Raw genomic sequence first — 16,655 nt, forward strand, 5'->3', positions numbered from 1 at the left:
TATTAAATACTTTTGTCTTTACATAGTTGAATGTGCTGACAACAAAATCAAACAAATGATCTATGGAAATCAAATTTATCAACCCATGGAGGTCTGGATTTGGAGTCACACTCAAAACTAAAGTGGAAAACCACACTACAGGCTGATCCAACTTTGATGTAATGTCCTTAAAACAAGTCAAAATGAGGCTCAGTAGTGTGTTTAGCCTCCACGTGCCTGTATGACCTCCCTACAACGCCCGGGCATGCTCCTGATGAGGTGGCGGATGGTATCCTGAGGGATCTCCTCCCAGACCTGGACTAAAGCATCTGCCAACTCCTGGACAGTCTGTGGTGCAACGTGGTGTTGGTGGATGGAGCGAGACATGATGTCCCAGATGTGCTCAATTGGATTCAGGTCTGGGGAACGGGCGGGCCAGTCCATAGCATCAATGCCTTCCTCTTGCAGGAACTGTTGACACACTCCAGCCACATGAGGTCTAGCATTGTCTTGCATTAGGAGGAACCCAGGTCCAACCGCACCAGCATATGGTCTCACAAGGGGTCTGAGGATCTCATGTCGGTACCTAATGGCAGTCAGGCTAACTCTGGCGAGCACATGGAGGGCTGTGCGGCCCCACCCCACACCATGACTGACCAACCACCAAACCGGTCATGCTGGAGGATATTGCAGGCAGCAGAACGTTCTCCACGGCGTCTCCAGACTGTCATGTCTGTCACATGTGCTCAGTGTGAACCTGCTTTCATCTGTGAAGAGCACAGGGCTCCAGTGGCGAATTTGCCAATCTTGGTGTTCTCTGGCAAATGCCAAACATCCTGCACGGTGTTGGGCTGTAAGCACAACCCCCACCTGTGGACGTCGGGCCCTCATACCACCCTCATGGAGTCAGTTTCTGACCATTTGAGCAGACACATGCACATTTGTGGCCTGCTGGAGGTCATTCTGCAAGGCTCTGGCAGTGCTCCTCCTTGCACAAAGGCGGAGGTAGCGGTCCTGCTGCTGGGTTGTTGCCCTCCTACGGCCTCCTCCACGTCTCCTGATGTACTGGCCTGTCTCCTGGTAGCGCCTCCATGCTCTGGACACTACACTGACAGACACAGCAAACCTTCTTGCCACAGCTCGCATTGATGTGCCATCCTGGATGAGCTGCACTACCTGAGCCGCTTGTGTGGGTTGTAGACTCCGTCTCATGCTACCACTAGAGTGAAAGCACCGCCAGCATTCAAAAGTGACCAAAACATCAGCCAGGAAGCATAGGAACTGAGAAGTGGTCTGTGGTCCCCACCTGCAGAACCACTCCTTTATTGAGGGTGTCTTGCTAATTGCCTATAATTTCCACCTATAATTTCCACCTGTATTAGATTTTAAACTTCAGGGTGCGGTGCTCCATTTCTAAGACCAACTAACTATTACACATTTCCATTGTGTTTTTGTGTTTCTGAGAGTCGACTTTGAATGTATTAATCAAAACCACCCATCAGTATTGGCCGGTTGATTTTAGTAAGGCTCGGTCACCTAGCCTGGTACCAGATTTGTTTGCTGTCTTGTCAGGCTATAGATCACCTTTTCCTCTGTCAAAGTCAGTATAGAGCTCCACAGTTGAGGTGTCATAACCATAAAACCTAGCGGTCAAACAGGGAAATGGTTCCAATTGTTTTTTCACCATTCATTTTTCTCATAGGGGATTTTAGAAACATTTAATATAAGGGCTGTGTTTTGTGCCGGCTTACCCTAGCGTGAAGTTTTGATAACCATGTACATCTCTCGGACAAAGTGACTTTTATCAATCTATTTGTCTCTATTTACTCTGATTCAAAAATGCTAATTAGTGTCAAAGTAGACGACATGCAAAACGACATACCGGCAAGCTCCTTCACGGCATCTCTAGCTGACGCTAACATTAGATAGTTAATCCAGAGATTATTAACTTTGCCTCGATTCGGCAGTCTCGTCCAGATCATCATGGCACCTGTAGTTCTTTATGATAGCCACATTAGCATTTCAGTTTTCGGGGGTAAATGTAGGCGACTATATTGATAAAAGTCCCTATTGTCCGAGAGAGATTTTACATAGTTATCAAAACATCATGCCAGCGTAAGCCTACACGAATCACAGCCCTTATTTTAACGATTGGAACCAGTTCTGTTTAACTGCTAGGTTTTATGGGTATTATGACTCATACTGAGGTACTCTATGGTATGCATACCATCCCACTGTGCTTGGTAGTTGTAGATCACATCTCTCAATTAAATCAGGTATTTAATTGAGAGATGTGCAATGAAGACATTTGTGATTCTTAAGGGTCTGTAACAAGACATTTCACTGTAGTGGACGTCAGTGGTCATGAATGAATCTCCTCTCACAGACCTTTTTATTCTATTGCTCTATTTTAAGGAATGACTCCACATAGCCTGGTCCCAGTTCTGTTTGTGCCGTCTTGTTTAGTGTGACAGCGAACAGAATTTGGCAAGATAACACAAACAGATCTGGAACCAGGCTAGATTCTTCATACTTTTTAGTGCAAATGTTTATTATCATCCATAGACAATCAGCTGCACTGCAGCACAGTGTTATTATGGCCATACAGTAAACATTGCTACATTTATGCCATGGCTTTCAACTGTAAATACCAGGGTTGGAGGCAGTTCCATTTCAATTGACTGAATTGAAATCCTGGTAGATACTGGTTTATCTGTACTGTACATAAGCACACATGCAAAGTAAATGGATATTCCACAAGTCACATTAATTACATTTATGTCCATAATTGAATATAATAAATACCATGTATTTCATGAGCAAGTTGACACCATTGTAAAACTCACTCATTCACTTGCCTATTACTATTATTAGGACACCCCATCGTTATTGTATCTTGGGGCTTCCTGTTGTATCTTGGGTAAAATTGGATGCTATGTTGTAACCAATGTAAAGGGTGGGGGTGTGGGATACTTTTAAATGTATTGAAAATGTGCTTGACAATGCCTGATATAAACAGTCACAGCTTACTGTTATGAGTTTATAGTAAGTTATCCAGCAGCTGCTAGCTTTATTTAATCACTGCCATTTAGTTGTTTTCTGGTCCTTTTGGTGGGGAGATCAAGGAAATGTGATTAGAACAAATGAACCTAGAGCGTGCTGATAAACATGCAAGGCTTGTACTATTCATTTAGTCAAGGCAAATATGTGCTGTGTATCACACACAGCTACAAACCTAGCCAAGGAAGAGACAGGGTTGATAAAGTTGGAAAAGCAGAGCTTCTTAAGTTTGTCATTGCTTAAGCTTTATTTGACTAGCATCTACCAGGTTATCCTCATGCAATAACTTTCATGTTAAATATATCTCTGGGTTAGCTTCGGCATGTCATAGAATATGGTCTCAGCAGCACATTGAAGGCACAACACGGAAGACAATCTATGACGTCGCTACACTCCATGGATGTTTCATGTCAGTGTGTGTCCACGTACAGTAACTCTTGTACTGTTGTTCAATACCCATGTAGTTGTCAGTATTGGAATTCACGTATTGATTTTCTTTTACCCCCTCTCCATGTTTTATTGCATTGGAAGTGTTATGTCACACCTGAACTATGTAAGATGTATTTACTCAGAGCTATAGAATAAAGTGATTGAAATGAAATAAGTTATTTCATCTGAATGTTCCACAACATTGTGTCCTGCTTAATGTGTTAACGGCACTGACGTTAGGGAGAGACACTCCATTGCTCAATGTTTACAGACCGCAGTCTTCCAACAAGGAGTGGTCCTACAAGGTCACCTACAGCACCTCCTATAGTACACCAACCATTGCCTGAGGTAAACTCTACTTGTTTCGTAGAATGCCTTTGTCCAAAAGCCAGTAAAAACAGGAGGGATTGAAAAAGAAAACGAGAGCTACATAAGTAGATGAACGGTGTGACATGAAAGGGATGTTCTGAATGTAGAACTTTAAAAAAAAAAAAAAAAAATCCCACCCAGTAACCTGTGTGAAAAGACTGGTGGCAGCAACACCCAATACAATAAGCCAAGTCGTCCTGATGAAAAGAGACGAGGATGATGGTGTGACGAGGTCTAGGGTTTATTGTGCTTTGCATTCTCATACAGACCTGTTTCAGGCACCCTGGCCATAGTGAGGCAGTGTGTGTTTGGATATCGAACCTGCTCCCCTCGTTGCCGAGTTTACAGTCAGGTCTTCATTAATAACACAGACTACACACAAGTCACGCTTGAGTACCTGAACATGTAACACATTCATTCACAGGTAAACATGAAATACATAGAATCCAGATGAATAGAGCAGTGCTTCCCAACCCTGGTCCTCGTGTACCCCCAACAGTACACATTCTCATTGTAGACCTGGACAAACACACCTCATTGAGGGCTTGATGATTAGTTGACAAGTTGAATCAGGTGTGCTTGGCCAGGGTTACAATAAAGTATTACTTTTTTGTTGGGGGTTCTCGAGGACCAGGGTTGGGAAACACTGGCATAGAGAACCATGCATTCTTCAAGTTGTGTTCGACTCCATTGGAGACATCAATAAAAGCGTGAAACACACTACTTCTCTTTCCCAAAGGATGAGTAATGTACAAGTGTTCTCACAGTTTAGTGCATCCTGTAAGGTCCCTGACTGAGAATGTCTTTTACCAGGTAAGACATGAGAACACATTCTTTTACAATAACGACCTGACCAAGGCCTTTAGGCTATAGAACACATCTAGTTTGTACAATTTGGGAGGTTCCACATCTAGAGAAAAAAGATAAGCTACACATTCATTTTCCAATGTACTTATGAGTGCAGGAAGTGCACATTTTTATCGAGGAAGTGACACGTTTCATATGTCCTATGATAGGTGGAGCTAGCAATCTGAGAACTCAAAGGTTAACCAATGTGAACGACATATGGAAAATGCCGTTTTGTAATCATACAAACTCAAGAACACTTGCATTGTTGTTTGCATAAGGTTCCGTTTTGAATGGAATTGAGAAAAGACAAATGCAGGAAATAACCAAGTAGATGTGTCTGAGGCCTCTATCAGTGTTGAACTAATGCTACTTACAAAAACTCAAATCTATTGCACTGGCACAATTCTATTCACAGCCTCTAAAACATCTTCATTCTCCACTTTGTTGCCAAACTCCTTCTCCCTGTGCTCCAAAAGAATACCCTGAGGACAAAAGACAACATTAATTAAAAAAAGGGACATGCATAATACCAAACAAGCTCCCAACAATGCTGCTCTGTCCATTAGTTTTCATTAAATCATGTTTGTATCCATATTGTCCTGATTACTAAGGAGTTGATAAAGTAGTTGTGCCCGGTATGTGTTGGCAGTTTGAGTCTAACAGCTCCAATCAATGATTCTCAGCTGTGGCTGAGCCCAGATGCACAGCCCTGTGTGTGGTGTGGTACCTGATTCCCCGCTCCGATGACAAACACACCTCCCAGGACAAAGCCCTCCCCCAGCATGTTGCCCTGGTAACCGGCCTTCCAGGCCCGCATGAAGTTCTGCCACACCCCCTGACGGATGAATCCCAGCCCTCCCATCTTCCTCTGTAGTGGGCCATAGAAGTGATGCTGCAACGGACACGAGCAAATCAAATCATTCCTTGGAGAAAATAAAACTTGCCACAAAGTCAGGCACAGACAATGGGCATATTATATCAACACCAGAGCATGTGAGCAAAGTTGAGCTGTTGGAAATTCCGCTCCTTGTCCTTTCCAACTGCCGCTCCGCACTCAAATATAAATATTTTTTAAAGCCGCTCCAAATTCGCTCCAATCATTAAAATCACAATTTAACCAACACCCATGTATTTTTGTGACTACCTGGACCTAACATTTGGTTTTGAAGTATTGAAACCAAACTATATGGCTCTGAAAGAAAAGTATTTGAATAAACATGAAAAGGTGAATGTTAGAAGCGCACATTTCAAATAGGCTACGTCATATTAAACAACATATAAACACTCTAAATAGGTGAGGAGCCAGACAGACAGCCTATGGAACGAAAATGAATTATTTAAACTATTATTTCAAGGCTATAACCTATGACACAAAAGTCTGGTAGGGACATAAAGCACTCAGCATATAAAAACAACATATTCTATTGTATTCAATGATTCTAGTCTAAATTGCGCATATAGGCTGTGACTTACTTAGAATTAAACAAAAAATATGACTTAGTGCCTTTGAATTCGTTTTTAGAAACACAAATTTGTCCAGTCTGTGGCTTCTGTCTCATGCGATGGTGACTGGAGAGCTGGCCGGCAGCAGAGAATATCCTCTCCACACTTGCAGAGCCACCGGGGATGCTTTACCAGGCTGGGCAAAGATGCAGACTTGTTTTTACATTTTTCTATAGGTAGGCCTAAAGATTTTTAGGCAAAATAACCCAATCAAAACAGAAAGCTGGGATGGGAGAATAGGATGGGAGAATATGCCAAAATCAAATATAGCCAATTTTATAGATAGAACAAAAATTGAATTAAATGTTTGAGATCTGATGTTTAGTTTATAAATACTTTGCTACAATGACACACTTCGTTATCTACCCAACTCGTTCCTTTCTTTTAGCATGTGCACATAGTAAGTACACCATCATGGTTTCAGGATCCCACAATGATTCTTTAGTTGTGGACACTAAATCACTACACTACACTCGTTTTTGTAAATCAGTTTCTTTATGAAAATATTTAGCAAACGCCATGACAGTAGCTAAAGCAAGGGGCTATAGCAGCACACAAGTAGATTACAAATGCATGCTGGACCGGGCATGCCCTGAGCTCGTGAAGTGAGCGCTACTGGAACGAAATTGGAGCGGGCGAGAAGGCCGAAGCTCCAACCTTTGGGAACCTCGCTTCCTCGCTCACATACTCTGATCTACAAATGGTTCAGTTCCTCTCCTTCATGGCAGGCCTTTGTAGTGATCTATTCAAACATGTTCACAGTTCTTTCAGGCCAGTACAGATGAAGGAAAGGAGGAGAGGAAGCCTTTGTTAAACTATTGAGATGCACCCATAGAGCATCAGGTCAGTCTCACCTTCACGTCTACATAGATGTCCCCAGCAAAGTATGGTCGGAAGTCCTGGATCTCCGTGCCGATGTTCTCCTTCACCACGGCAACCAGAGGGACACCAAGATCCTCAAGCTGGGTTTTCAGAGAGGACAGCTCAGAGGCCTCCTACACACACAATTAGCACAATTTGAAATAATAGGATAGGGTCTTGTTTACTTGTAATTTAGGCATGCAGATTTCTCCCAATGCATACAGTGGAATCTACATAACAACATATGGTGTGGAATATAGACTTGAATTAAGACCATTTCTGAAATAATTAAAAAATCTGACTACACTGTAAAGTATCAGTAAAATCACTACTTCACCTCTCTGCACAAAAATCATCCGGGCCGTCGTACAGCCATGACGACTGCTCCGGTCTTCTCCCACAGAGTTTTGGCCTTCATGGTCTTCTCATCTACAGCACATACACAGTACATACATTAGACAGAGCACATACAGTTGAAGTCAGAGGTTTACATACACTTATGTTATTAAAACTAGTTTTTTCAACCACTCCACAAATTTCTTGTAAACAAACTCTAGTTTTGGCAAGTCGGTTAGGACATCTACTTTGTGCATGACACAAGTCATTTTTCCAACAATTGTTTACAGACAAATTATTTCACTGTATCACATTTCCAGTCGGTCAGAAGTTTACATACACTAAGTTGACTGTGCCTTTAAACAGCTTGGACAATTCCAGAAAATGGTGTCCTGACTTTTGAAGCTTCTGATAAGCTAAATTACATAATTTGAGTCAATTGGAGGTGTACCTGTGGATGTATTTCAAGGCCTACCTTCAAACTCAGTACCTCTTTGCTTGACATCATGGGAAAATCAAAATAAATCAGCTAAGACCTCAGAAAATAAATGTAGACCTCCACAAGTCTGGTTCATCCTTGGGAGCAATTTCCAAATGCCTGAAGGTACACCGTTCATCTGTACAAACAATAGTGTGCAAATATAAACACCATGGGACCACGCAGCCAACATACCGCTCAGGAAGGAGACGCGTTCTGTCTCCTAGAGATGAATGTACTTTGGTACGAAAGGTACAAATCAATCCCAGAACAACAGCAAAGGACCATGTGAAGATGCTGGAGGAAACAGGTACAAAAGTATCTATATCCAGTCAAACGAGTCCTATATCGTCATAACCTGAACGGCCGCTCAGCAAGGAAGAAGCCACTGCTCCTAAACCGCCATAAAAAAGACAGACTACGGTTTGCAACTGCACATCGGGAAAAAGCTCATACTCTTTGGAGAAATGTCCTCTGGTCTGATGAAACAAAAATCGAACTGTTTGGCCATAATAACCATCATTATGTTTGGAGGAAAAAGGGGAAAGCTTGCAAGCTGAAGAACACCATCCCAACCATGAAGCATGGGAGTGGCAGCATCATGTTGTGGGGGTGCTTTGCTGCAGGAGGGACTGGTGCACTCCACAAAATAGATGGCATCATGAGGCTGGAAAATTATGTGAATATATTGAAGCAACATCTCAAGACATCAGTCAGGAAGTTAAAGCTTGGTCGCAAATGGGTCTTCCAAATGGATGACCCCAAGCATACTTCCAAAGTTGTGGCAAAATGGCTTAAGGACAACAAAGTCAAGGTATTGGAGTGGCCATCAGAAAGCCCTGACCTCAATCCCACAGAACATTTGTGGGCAGAACTGAAAAAGCATGTGTGCGCAAGGAGGCCTACAAACCTGACTCAGTTACACCAGCTCTGTCAGGAGGAATGGGCCAAAATTCACCCAACTTATTGTGGGAAGCTTGTGGAAGGCTACCAAAAACGTTTGACCCAAGTTAAACGATTTAAAGGCAATGCTACCAAATACTAATTGAGTGCATGTAAACTTCTGAACCACTGGGAATGTGATGAAAGAAATAAAAGCTGAAATAAATCACTCTCTATACTATTATTCTGACATTTCACATTCTTAAAATAAAGTGGTGATCCTAACTGAGCTAAGACAGGGAATTTTTACTAGGATTAAATTAAAAAACTGAGTTTAATATGAAGTTGGCTAAAGTGTATGTAAACCTCCGATTTCAACTGTACATTAAATACCTCTGGGCCCTAACGTATGGCCCAGAGTTTTCCCTGACTACATGACCAAGAAGAACTCCAAGCTTGCAGTGTTACATGTACAGTGCCATCAGAAATTATTCACACCCCCTGACTTTTTCAACATTTGTCGTGTTACAAAGTATTGATTAAAATTGATGTCATTTTTTGTCAACAATCTTCACAAAATATTCTGTAATGTCAAAGTGGAAGAAAATTATTTAAAAAAATTAAAAACAACACGAATATATCTGGATTAGATAAGAGTTCAACCCCCTGCATCAATACATGTTAGTCTTTCTGGGTAAATTCTTCCACCCCTGGATTGTGCAACATTTGCCCATTATTCTTTTCTAAATTCATCAAGTTCTGTCAAGTTGGTTGTTTATCATTGCTAGACAAACATTTTCAGGTCTTGCCATAGATTTTCAACTAGATTTGTCAAAACTGTAACCCGGCCATTCAGGAACATTCACTCTCTTCTTGGTAAGCAACAACAGTGTAGATTTGGCCTTGTGTTTTAGGTTATTGTCCTGCTGAAAAGTGAATTAATCTCCCAGTGTCTGGTGTAAAGCAAACTGAACCAGGTTTTCCTCTAGAATTTTTCCTGTGTTTAGCTCCATTACATTTATTTTTTGTCCTGAAAAACTCTCCGTACCTGATTACAAGCATATCCATAACATGATGCAGCCACCACTATGCTTGAAAATCTGGAGAGTGCTACCCAGTAATGTGTTGATTTGGATTTGCCCCAAACATAACACTTTTCATTCAGGACATAAAGTGTATTGCTTTGCCACATGTTTTGTAGTTTACTTTAGTGCCTTGCTGAAAAAACAATGCATGTTTTGGACTATTTTAATTCCGTAATTCTGTTAATATTATGGAATAACTACAAAGTTGAATACTTATTGACTCAAGACATATCAGCTTTTAATTTTACAATCATTTGTAAACATTAAAAAAAAAACATTATTCCACTTTCATATTATGGGATATTGTGTGTAGGCTAGTCACACAAAAAATATCTTAAACACAAGCTATAAAACAACAATGTGGAAAAAGTAATGTGAATGCTTTCTTAAGGCACCGTATAAAGACTGGGTTAAACACATGGATAAATGTACTTAGTAAGGAGAGCGTAACAGTTTTACATCATGTTCCCTCTTTACATTAAGCCCTTGTTACATGCGGAGGGAAAATTGCGTAGGATAGGCTGGCTCATAATCGTCTGCATTTAAAGACTGCTTTTCACTGGGGGTTCGCGTTTTGTGTTTAGCGGGAGTTTTATAGCCTACCATGTATGGGCGAGGATTTAGCTTGTGGACAGTACAGCAGGTCTTAGCCACATTACAATAACCTATATAGGATAATACAAAAATGTAATCTTTCACTTGGGATGCAAGTTTAAATTGTTTGTAAACATATGGACTGAAATATATATATTTTTTAATGAATTCCTCAATGTAAATGACTAACTCTGCTGATGTCGAGGAAGGAAGCTGATTTTAGCCTTGCACCGTGATGTCACCTTTCCTGAGACAAAGTCAAAGGACTGACCATCAAGGGTTAAGGTCTGGAAAACTGGTTCAATTGTTTGTCATGTCGTTGGTCTAAATTCATGGCCTGTGCAATGCTTCTATGTGGTGGTAGAATAGGAGAACCTGTGCCCTCGTACCGTCTCCAGTGGAGTGGAGGTCTGCGTCCTCCAGGTATTCCAGCGAGGCCTGAGCAGCCTTGGTCAGACACAGGTCAGTATTAGCCAGGAAGATCCCTGCGATGGCTGCTCCTAAGGCCCCCAGACCCAGAGACCAAATCCCCATCTCAAACAGTTCCACCTCGAAGACAGAGGACAGCACTGCAGACAAAGATAGGAAAAGACATAGACAAACATGATTATCGGAGTCGATTTACAAAATATATTGTTCTTGGGAAAGAAGAAACTGAGAGGAACCAGAACTAGAGGAGTGAGGGGGAGGGGGCCACACTCTGGTTGGCCACACTTATGACTTCTCATTTAGTCAGTTCATGGGACTTTACCGTTAGTAACTAGGTTTCCATCCAATACGCGACAGATTTTCATGCAAATACTCGAAAATATGCATAAAAACTAAATGTGCATTTTCCCACCAGAAATGTGTTTCCATCAAATTGACTTGTTGCGGATAAAAAGCTGTGCGTGATGACGTAGTGCACATAAAAAAAATATATTCTGCTGTTAAATTCCCATTGTACTGAATAAAAAATACAAGTAAATAGGTTTCCTTTGCATTTTCAACTCTAGGCTACTGATAATTTTGTCACAAACAAAATGTGTTGTATAGTGAATGTGCCCACTCTGGTCTTTCCACTCTGGTCTTTCCAACAACTCGCAGATAGGCTACCTAAATGATGAAATTATTAGGGACATAAGAGCGAGATTGCTTTGGTTCCGTTTTGACAAACAAAAACATTGATCATCATGTCACCAGAATAAGACTCTCGATATGTATTGGAAAGCAGCATCAAGCTAGTCTTTACCTTTCACCTTTCACTTTCACCACCTTGTGAAGTTCCTCATAATTTACAGTACCAGTCAAAAGTTTGGACACACCTACTCATTCAAGGGTTTTTCTTTCTTTTTACATTGAATATCAAAACTACGAAATAACACATATGGAATCATGTCGTAACCAAAAAAGGTGTTAAACAAATCAAAATGTCCACCCTTGCCTTCAAGACTGTTCATAGTTTTGATGTCTTCACTATTATTCTAAAATGTAGAAAAAAGGTTCACTGATCTAGGCCGTAATATTAACTGGGAGAAAAGTCAAGGGATGTTTACAGTATGTGTCACTAGAGAAATATAATGTAATGCTCCTTGCCTGATTTGGGCTTGTTAGTGTCAGGGCTGGATGAGTCTGTGCTGAGGTAAAAGGCAGCAGCCTGGATTCTCAGAGAGCGAAGTCTGGCTGTAGGGGTGGTAGAGGGATGGCTGTTGTGAGTGACGCCCCCCCCCCCCCCCCCCCCTCCCCTCCATCTGGCCCTTGGGGCTGTAGCTTAGGGCCTGGACCTTTGGCCATTATGACTATGTAAACACAGCCTACCAGAGCTCTCACTCTCTCTCTCTGACTCATATAACGCAACCTCAGCCATTCTCTGGAAAGACAACTAAAAAACAGAAGCCTTTATCGTGAGCGTCAAATGATTTGTGTTCGAAAAATGGCATGGGGTTCACATGCCAATGACTGTTAGGAAGTAGTGACTGAGGTTCCAAAAGTAGGCTAAAGACTAAAGACAGCCTGGGAACATGTAGTTTAAATGTGTATTGTTGACAAAACAAAGAAGGAAAAACTAGTTTCACTGTGTGTATGTAAATCTCTCACTCTCGTCAGTGTTGTCTGGGTGAGGCAAGCAAAATCAATTACTGTGAAGTTGAAGGTGTGTCCTAACTAGATTAATTATGGCCGATTTCATAACAATCGGTAATCTGCCTTTTTGGATGCTGATTACATTGCAATCCATGAGGAGACTGCGTGACAGGCTGACTACCTGTTACGCGAGCGCAGCATCAAAAGGGCCTTGTGGTTGCAAGGAGCCACGGTAAGTTGCTAGCTAGCATTAAATGTATCTTATAAAAACAATTAATCTTCACATAATGGGGGGGCAGGGTAGCCTAGTGGGGCGGCAGGGTAGCCTAGTGGTTAGAGTGTTGGACTAGTAACCGGAAGGTTGCAAGTTCAAATCCCCGAGCTGACAAGGTACAAATCTGTCGTTCTGCCCCTGAACAGGCATTTAACCCACTGTTCCTAGGCCGTCATTGTAAATAAGAATTTGTTCTTAACTGACTTGCCTAGTTAAATAAAGGTAAAAAAAATGTAATAAAAATAAATCACTAGTTAACTACACATGGTTGATGATATTACTAGGTTAACTAGCTTGTCCTGCATTGCATATAATCAAAACGGTGCCTGTTAAATTTACCATCGAATCACAGCCTACTTAACCTTCGCCAAACATGTGATGACTTAACAAAAGCACAATCGCGAAAAAAAATCACAATTGTTGCACAAATGTACCTAACCATAAACATCAATGCCTTTCTTAAAATCAATACACAGAAGTGTATTTTTTTAAACCTGCATATTTAGTTCAAATAAATGCATGATAGCAGGCAATATTAACTAGGGAAATTGTGTCACTTCTCTTGCGTTCAGTGCAAGCACTCTTGCGTTCAGGGTATATGCTGCAGTCTGGGCCACCTTCACAGCAGTCTCGTTGTGAACTGTGTGAAGACCATTTCTTCCTAGCAAAGACCATAATTAATTTGCCTGAATATTACATAATTATGACATAACATTGAAGGTTGTGCAATGTAACAGCAATATTTAGACTTAGGGATGCTACCAGTTTGATAAAATATGTAACGGTTCCGTATTTCACTGAAAGAACAAACGTTTTGTTTTCGAAATGATAGTTTCTTTATTTAACCATATTAATGAACAAACGGCCTTATTTCTTTGTGTTTATTATAATTAACTCTATGATTTGATATTTGATAGAACAGTCTGACTGAGCGGTGGTAGGCAGCAGCAGGCTCGTAAGCATTCATTCAAACAGCACTTTACTGCATTTGGCAATGGCTCTTAGCAATGATTGAAGCACAGCGCTGTTTATAACTTCAAGCCTACCAACTCCGGAGATTAGGCTGGCAATACTATGCCTATACTATGCCTATAAAAACATCCAATAGGCAAAGGTATATGAAATACAAATGGTATAAAGAGAAATAGTTGACGTGTCATAATTCCTATAATAACTACAACCTAAAACGTCTTAACTGGGAATATTGAAGACTCTGTTAAAAGGAACCACCAGCTTTCATATGTTCTCATGTTCTGAGCAAGGAACTTAAACTTTAGCTTTTTTACATGGCACATATTGCACTTTTACTTTCTTCTTCAACACTGTGTTTTTGCATTATTTAAACCAAATTGAACATATTTCCTTATTTGAGACAAAATTGATTTTATTTATTTATTATATTAGGTTAAAATAAAATTGTTCATTGTTCATTCAGTATTGTTGTAATTGTCATTATTACAAATATATATAAAAAAGAATCAAATGTAAAAAAAAACAATTGGCCGATTAATCGGTATCAGCTTTTTTTGGTCCTCCAATAATCGGTATCGTGTTGAAAAATCATAATCGGTCGACTTCTATTCCTAACTGAGTATAATTCAGTTGCTCCTAGATGCTGATCTAAGGTCAGTGTTGCAATGATTCCTCTATGATTAATGGAGGGTAAACTGATCCTAGAGCTGTGCCTAGAGCCCACATCTAACCACAGTGTTATGTCAGCTGAAATTTCATTATGCATTGTCAAATGAAAGACAGTAAACCTGCTCGTCTACTTTCCATTTCCTCAAAATTAAACTGATACATGACTTATGCAGGATAAGTAAACAAACCATGTGAGCTGCTCAGTTTGTTACGTTTTATGTTACGTTTTATCTTAAGTAGACTATCAAACTGTACTATACTAGTCACAGTATGTGGTTATACAGTTATGCGTGTTAGTCACACACTTCAACACACACACACCCTAATGCCTCAGACCACAGCTAACATGGCTAGTCCTCTTTCCCCTTGTATAAGCAAGATGGGCCATAACATACAATGTTACAAGCAGTAGGCTACACAACAATAAATCATCAGTATAGTCAATTGAGCATAGTTATCAGTATATAAATACAAACAGCATACTGTTAATATATTGTCATGGTTAGCTTAGATGTTATTTATTCAAGATATGGGTCATTCTAAAATGGTCCACCAAATGCTTAGGCCTACATGCATTGAAAATATGTGAAACCAGACTAAACCAAACCTTCAAGTACAGTCACTATTTTTAAACTCATTTCATTTTCAAACATTGATTCATATATCAATTACCCACTGAAGGTTTGCACTCACTCGAGAAATGCCCCTCAATTTAAGCTCATTCAATCCCAGATAGGTACTCTGTTCTGCACTTCACTGCGACTTGACAGGCTTAACTACTGCAATGTGACGTTCACTTCTCAGAGAGGACAAAGGACTAAACCCTAATGATACCAGCAGCCAATAAAGACTACCTGGCAGCTGTCATGAACTGGACTTGACTGAGAAACGGAATGTTATTGACAATGAAAATGAGGACATATGGCCTATTATTAGTATGACAAATATTCAATGTCAAGTTAGCTAGTTACAGATCTAAATATTGACTGAATTCTGCACCTTCTTGTTTTACAGCTTATTTCAAACGGAGTGGAATTGTATTATTAGGCTTTTCATTCAAACCCTATCAATATAATTTTGCAGAGCTCAACTCATGCCACGCAATTTGGCATAGCTAGCTAACGTTAGCTAGCCTATTTTTAACGATAAGCAACCTTGAGGATGCACTACAGACAATCATGTTAAGTGGCAAGTAGTATTATAAAGTGAGCTTTACTACTAACTAAATTACAGTATGGTATTATTTGATTTATACATTAAATAGGCCAAGTAACGTTAGAAGTTAGTAATAGCAATGACACTGTAGTTTGTTGACTTCACATGTGGCTATCTACTACTAGCTGGCTATCTGAGTTAGCTAAACTAGCAAGCTAGATTTTGGCTGCATGATGACGTTTACAAGTTAGCGTGCAGATTTGAATATTATGGGTCTGAATGCTCGCAACATGTTTAATACTATTTTTACTAATGTATATTAAAAGGTATGATACTCACAAATATTGTGTTGACAGGGGAAGAGCGCAGTAGAAACTTATCAGTTCAAATTATCAGAATTTGCGGTAGGCGCATCAGTCGAGCCAGATAAATGGATTAGTCATTGCAGGGAAAATCGCACAAGATAACATGGACCCTTGGTATAAATCAACTAATCAAACTTTTTCTAACAATAAAAATAGATTGACCTAGGTAAAACCGAATAAAAAACAAAGATATATAATATATAAAGATGTGTGTAGGTAAGTGTAGGTATACAAATATAAAATAAAGACAACCATTTTATTCGGTGGAACATTTCATGTATTAGTATGTCTTAAAAACATGACACAACCATTTAGTAAACAACTTGCAGAGCCGGAATGCATAAAACCCACAAACAACAGTAAAAGGTTTAATAAATATATATTTTATTATTCTCAAATGCGTTGTAACAGTTCAATCTTTGTCCATTGAGCTGTGTGAATGCGTGTGTAAGCATCAGCCCTGAGCTCTCATCATTCAGAGTTTAGACACAGACCTTCATTAACACCCACACAGTCCCATGACAACATCCGGACAGTATTGAGACCAGTACACAGGACAACACAGCACTGTTGACAGGACATGTCCAGGGATGAGATCAGGATGGGTTCAGCGCAATGAAAAAGGGAAAGGTTCTGCTGGTTTTGGGGGTGGGTCTGCTGGGTCAATTTAAATTATGTATAAATCACCTACAGGATTATGGATGCCAGAAAAAAGTACAAAAGTAAAAAAATCT

General features: G+C 40.3%; 1 pseudogene across 3 annotated transcripts; it reads right to left on the reverse strand.

Moving 5' to 3' along the window:
- Window positions 1-4,054: 4,054 nt before the first annotated feature.
- On the reverse strand, window positions 4,055-16,021 carry LOC109899835 (peroxiredoxin-like 2A; annotated as a pseudogene). 3 transcript variants are annotated; one of them, XR_004211597.1, is made up of 6 exons: window positions 15,896-16,021; window positions 10,815-10,994; window positions 7,388-7,479; window positions 7,044-7,184; window positions 5,414-5,578; window positions 4,055-5,168 (listed from the first exon to the last, which is right to left on the reverse strand). The product of XR_004211597.1 is annotated as a peroxiredoxin-like 2A, transcript variant X2 (transcript). The 3 variants fall into 3 exon arrangements; XR_004211596.1 differs by lacking the exon at window positions 15,896-16,021 and adding an exon at window positions 15,095-15,222; XR_004211598.1 differs by lacking the exon at window positions 15,896-16,021 and adding an exon at window positions 12,001-12,097.
- Between the last annotated feature and the right edge of the window lie 634 nt (window positions 16,022-16,655).

Source organism: Oncorhynchus kisutch, linkage group LG11 (genome assembly GCF_002021735.2).
Source record: "Oncorhynchus kisutch isolate 150728-3 linkage group LG11, Okis_V2, whole genome shotgun sequence".
Classification (NCBI taxonomy): Eukaryota; Metazoa; Chordata; class Actinopteri; order Salmoniformes; family Salmonidae; genus Oncorhynchus; species Oncorhynchus kisutch.